Source organism: Procambarus clarkii, chromosome 47, assembly GCF_040958095.1.
Source record: "Procambarus clarkii isolate CNS0578487 chromosome 47, FALCON_Pclarkii_2.0, whole genome shotgun sequence".
Lineage (NCBI taxonomy): Eukaryota > Metazoa > Arthropoda > Malacostraca > Decapoda > Cambaridae > Procambarus > Procambarus clarkii.
In genome coordinates this window covers 36993023-36998873 of record NC_091196.1, presented here as the reverse complement: position 1 = coordinate 36998873, position 5851 = coordinate 36993023, and the positions used below count along the sequence as shown (strand labels likewise).

The 5851-nt window shown below is 39.6% G+C and overlaps 1 long non-coding RNA gene across 1 annotated transcript; it reads right to left on the bottom strand.

Moving 5' to 3' along the window:
- Positions 1 to 919: 919 nt before the first annotated feature.
- On the bottom strand, positions 920 to 1966 carry LOC138350721 (uncharacterized). The gene is made up of 2 exons (XR_011222247.1): positions 1718 to 1966; positions 920 to 1662 (listed from the first exon to the last, which is right to left on the bottom strand). It is a non-coding gene; the product is annotated as an uncharacterized lncRNA (long non-coding RNA).
- Positions 1967 to 5851: the final 3885 nt, after the last annotated feature.

Below are 5851 nucleotides of genomic sequence, written 5' to 3'. Positions count from 1 at the left end.
AATCCAAAATCCAAGGGTCGAATTTAGGATGTTTAGGATATTTGAAAACTGCAAGGGGGTTTGGGCCAAATGTGGCGCATCGCTGCTTTCAGTAATTGGCATATTTTCAGTATAAAAAGTCGTAATTTCAAACTGCGAATACGTGCAGAGAGCCAGAATTTGACTCCAAAATAAGGCTCCAGGGACGAATTTGGGATGTTTGGGATATTTTGAAACTTGCAGAGGGGGGGGGGGGGGGTTGGACAAAATGTGACCCATCGCCGCTCTCAGTAATTGGCATATTTTCGGTATAAAAAGTCGAAATTTCAAACAGTGAATACGTGCAGAGAGCCCGAATTTGGCTTCAAAATATGGCTCAAGCGTAGTATTTGGGATGTTTGGGATATTTTGCAAACTGCCGGTGGGTTTGGGCAAAATGTGACCCATCGCTGCTTTCAGTAATTGGCTTATTTTCAAGCGTCAAATTTGGGATGTTTGGGATAAAAAGTCATAATTTAATGATCGGTCCATTTACCCGACCCGACGATTTACCCGACGGTTTACTCGACGATTTACCCGACAGTTTACAATGACGGTTTACCCGAAGGTTTACTCGATGGTTTACCCGAAGGTTTACTCGACGGTTTACAATGACGATTTACCCGACGGTTTACAATGACGGTTCACAATGACGGTTTACCCGACGGTTTACAATGACGGTTTAACCGACGGTTTACCCGACGGTTTACAAAGACGGTTTACCTGCCGCTTTACCCTGACAGTTTACCCGACGTGTTTAGTTTACAGTTTTCACGTCAGTTATCATGAGAACAGATTTTAGACTATTTTATTTTATTTATTCGACGACTTACACGACGGGTAAACCCCGTCGGGTTTACCTGTCGGGTTTACTTGTTTTTACACGGGTAAAAAACGGGTAAAAATTATCCGACGATTTACGCGACGATTTATCCGACGATTTATCCGACGATTTATCCGACGATTTACGCGACGATTTATCCGACGATTTACGCGACGATTTACGCGACGATTTACGCGACGATTTACGCGAAGATTTACCCGACGATTTACGCGACGATTTACCCGACGATTTACCCGACGATTTACACGACGATTTACCCGACGATTTGCGCGACGATTATGTTCGGTGACGATTCATTCGGCGATTTATTTATTCATTTTTATTTATTTATTTATTTTTATTTTTATTTTTATTTTATTTTTATTTTTTATTTTTTATTTATATTTATTCATGCTTTATTCGTTATTATTCATTCGGCGATACATTCGGCGCGTTATTTAATCAATTTTATTTATTCATTTTTATTTATTTATTTTTATTTATTTATGACCCGTCCTGACCCGTCCCGACCTGACCCGACACGACCTGACCCGACACGACCTGACCCGACACGACCTGACCCGACACGACCTGACCCGACACGACCTGACCCGACACGACCTGACCCGACACGATCTGACCCGACACGACCTGACCCGACACGACCCGACACGACCCGACCCGACACGACCCGACCCGACACGACCCAACCCGACACGACCTGACCCGACACGACACGACACGACCTGACACTACACGACCTGACACGACACGACCTGACACGACACGACCTGACACGACACGACCTGACACGACACGACCTTGCACGACACGACCTGACACGACACGATCTGACACGACACGACCTGACACGACCTCGCCTTACCTAATCTAACTCGGGTCCAGGTGTGGGTCCGTGGGCCCCCGGACTTCCACCCTTCCCCACATCCCAGGGTCAGGTCAGGTCAGGTCAAGTTTTAGCTACCCAGAGACCTCACAGTCGAGATGGACGGACGCAGCTACAGGACGGGACACACACAAATCTGTGCCCTGTAGTTACACCGTTTTGACAGACTCGAACACACGTCAGTTCTCATGAGAACAGATTCCCTTCCGACTAGGCCATTCTGGGGTCGCCAAGTTTTCCAAAGCTGGTTCTTATATTTATATTGAGTAATTTGGTAACATGTCGTCGGCGGTTTAATGCTCTAATATTCCAGCTGAACAAAATATATATTTGGCTGCAACAGTTAACTTTGATACGTTTGAGTAAATAATATCTGTAATTATTGTATTTGGGCGTTAATAAACAGGGTAAAGCTCCGACGTAAATTTGCCTGGCGTGGATGGGTTTTTGTTTGGGCTATTTGAGGAGGAGGAGGATGACGTCTTGACTGGAAGCTGAAGGGGAAGTGTGAAGCCCAGAAGGAGACCAACACGTTGATAACTTAGACATTATTGAGGGCATTTTTCGACATTTAAATTAGTATACACGGAAGTAAAATTTAAAGAGAGAAACTCGAGTGTTTTTTTGATTCATGAAGGTTAATAATTTACTAACTTTTATGGTACTGAAAGGGACTATTTTACCTTTGTGAGAGAAGTTGTAGGAATTGTGGTAAGTTATTAGTTAGAAAAAAAAGGCAATCAACATTGTAAGAGTTTTTTCTCCTTATCTGCAGAGTAGGAGTGAGGACAGCTAATTTATACAAACAGACTGTTACCGTTCTCTCGCTGTTTCTCTTTCTGATCTTCCTCTGATCTTCCTCTCTTCTGTTCTCTTTCTGACTTTGTTTGTTATGCCTGTTTCTTTCTCTGTATTTCTGCCTCTCTCGCTCTCCCATGATACCAGTTCACAACATGCTGACTGACTCCTGGCTACCAATTTACTGCTAGGTGAACAGATGCATTTAATGAGAGGAAATGTGCCCAAACATTTTATGTCGTGAACGGCTTAGTAGGTCCAATTACTACCCTACCCCACGATACAACCCCACAACATCCCTCTCCTAAGCCGCTACATCATTCTCTTGAGCCTCTGCATCACTCTCTTGAGCCTCTGCATCACTCTCTTAGGCCTGTGCATCACTCTCTTAAGACTCTGCATCTCTCTCTTTAGCCTCTGCATCACTCTCTTGAGCCTCTGCATCATTCTCCTAAGCCTCTGCATCACTCTCTTGAGCCTCTGCATCACTCTCTTAAGCCTCTACATCACTCTCTTGAGCCTCTGTATCCATTTCTTAAACCTCTGCATCACTCTCTTAAACCTCTGCATCACTCTCTTTAGCCTCTGCATCACTCTCTTCAGGCTCCGCAACCCTCTCTTGAGCCTCTGCATCATCCTCCTAAGCCTCAGCATCACTCACTTTAGCCTCTGCATCATACTCTTGAGCCTCTGCATCCCTCTCTTGAGCCTCTGCATCATTCCCCTAAGCCTCTTCATCACTCTCTTGAGCCTCTGCATCACTTTTTGGAGCCTCTGCATCCCTCTCTTAATTTCGAAATTTCGAAATTGAAATTGAAATTTATTGAAATTTGATTACTTAATTGAAATTCCGACTTTTTATACCGAAAATATGCCAATTACTGAGAGCGGCGATGGGTCACATTTTGTCCACCCCCCCCCCCCCCCCCCCGACCTGCACGTTTCAAAATATCCTAAACATCCCAAATTCGTCCCTGGAGCCTTATTTTGGAGTCAAATTCTGGCTCTCTGCACGTATTCGCAGTTTGAAATTACGACTTTTTATACTGAAAATATGCCAATTACAGAAAGCAGCGATGCGTCACATTTTGCCCAAACCCTCCCTGCAGTTTCCAAAATATCCTAAACATCACAAATTCGACCCTTGAGCCATATTTTGGAGCCAAATTTTGGCTTTCTGCATGTATTCGTTGTTTGAAATTACGACTTTTTATACCGAAAATATGCCAATTACTGAAAGCAGCGATTTATCACATTTTGACGAAACCCTCTCTGCAGTTTTCAAATTATCCTAAATATCCCAAATTCAACGTTTGGGCCATATTTTGGAACCAAATTCTAGCTCTCTGCACGTATACGCAGTTTGAAATTACTAATTTTTATACCGAAAATATGTCAATTACTGAGAGCAGCGATAGGTCACATTTTGCCCAACCCCCCCCCCCCCCCTGCACTTTTCAAAATATCCCAAACATCCCAAATTCGACGCTTGAGCCATATTTTGGAGCCAAATTCTGACTTTCTGAGCTTATTCGCTGTTTGAAATTACGGTTTTTTATACCGAAAACATGACAATTACTGAAAGCGGCGATGGATATCATTTTGCCCAAACCCTCCCTGCAGTTTTTAAAATATCCCAAACATACCAAATTCGACGTTTGAGCCGTATTTTTGAGCCAAATTCGGGCTCTCTGCACGTATTCGCAGTTTGAAATTACGTCTTTTTATACCGGAAATATGCCATTTACTGAGAGCAACGATGGATCATATTTTGCCCAAACCCTCCCTGTAGTTTTCAAAATATAGCAAACATCCCAAATTCAACGCTTGAGCCATATTTTGGAGCCAAGTTCTAGCTCTCTGCACGTATTCGCAGTTTGAAATTACGATTTTTATACCGAAAATATGCCAATTACTGATATTACGGAAATATATTCATTTTTACCAATATTTCGGTACTATTTCATGTAGTATCACGATATGTGATTTGGCCTTCAAATCTCAGATTTTCGTATAATATTGCATTTTAAGCAAGTTTTCTTGCATTTTGTTTCGTACTAAAAATCATCGAATTCAGCAATATTTTGACGTTTATCATCCCCTATTCCTTTATGTGATATAAACAAAATATCATCGAATTAGGCAATATTTTGCAGTTTTTTTACGTTTTTTTGAATTTTCAGTTTATTGCTATTAATTCATTAAATATACGATAAAAATAATGCAAACACAAATATTTCGATACTATTTCATGTAGTATCACTATATGTGATTTGGCCTTCAAATCTCAGATTTTCGCATAATATATCATTTTAAGCAAGTTTTCTTGCATTTTGTTTCGTACTAAAAATCACCGAAATCAGCAATATTTTGACGTTGATCATCCCCTTTTCCTTAATGTGATATAAACAAAATATCATCGAATTAGGCAATATTTTGCTGTTTTTCCACGTTTTTGCGAATTTTCAGTTTATTGCTATTAATTCATTAAATATACGATAAAAATAATGCAAACACATAATTGATTAGAAATTAACCTTAAACACTTCATTTTCAATCAACTATTTGTTTCTCGTTAAAATACTGAGTAAGATATTGAAAAGGGGAGAAGTTCTGTTTTTATTTCATATATCGACGTTTCAGCCAGATTAGAGCGGTTTTACGTGCACATCTTCCATCGGTAATATAAATGGAAAATCAGGAACATTTTAGTTAATTTTAATGAAAACACATTGATTTTTATCATTTGTATTGGAAGCAACATCTTTATACGTCTTTTCTAGGGTCTAAAAAATACGAAACGTCGCTCTATGATTCGAAGTTAAAATCCTCAAATTTGGTATAATAATGACTTTTTTCACGTTTTCATGTAGTTTGATATTACGTAAATATATTCATTTTTACCAATATTTCGAAACTATTTCATGTAGTATCACGATATGTGATTTGGCCTTCAAATCTCAGATTTTCGCATAATATATCATTTTAAGCAAGTTTTCTTGCATTTTGTTTCGTACTAAAAATCATCGAAATCAGCAATATTTTGACGTTTTTCATCCCCTTTTCCTCTATGTGATATAAACAAAATATCATCGAATTAGGCAATATTTTGCTGTTTTTCCACGTTTTTGTGAATTTTCAGTTTATTGCTATTAATTCATTAAATATACGATAAAAATAATGCAAACACATAATTGATCAGAAAATAACCTTAAATACTTCATTTTCAATCATCTATTTGTTTCTCGTTAAAATGCTGAGTAAGATATTGAAAAGGGGAGAAGTTCTGTTTTTATTGCATATAT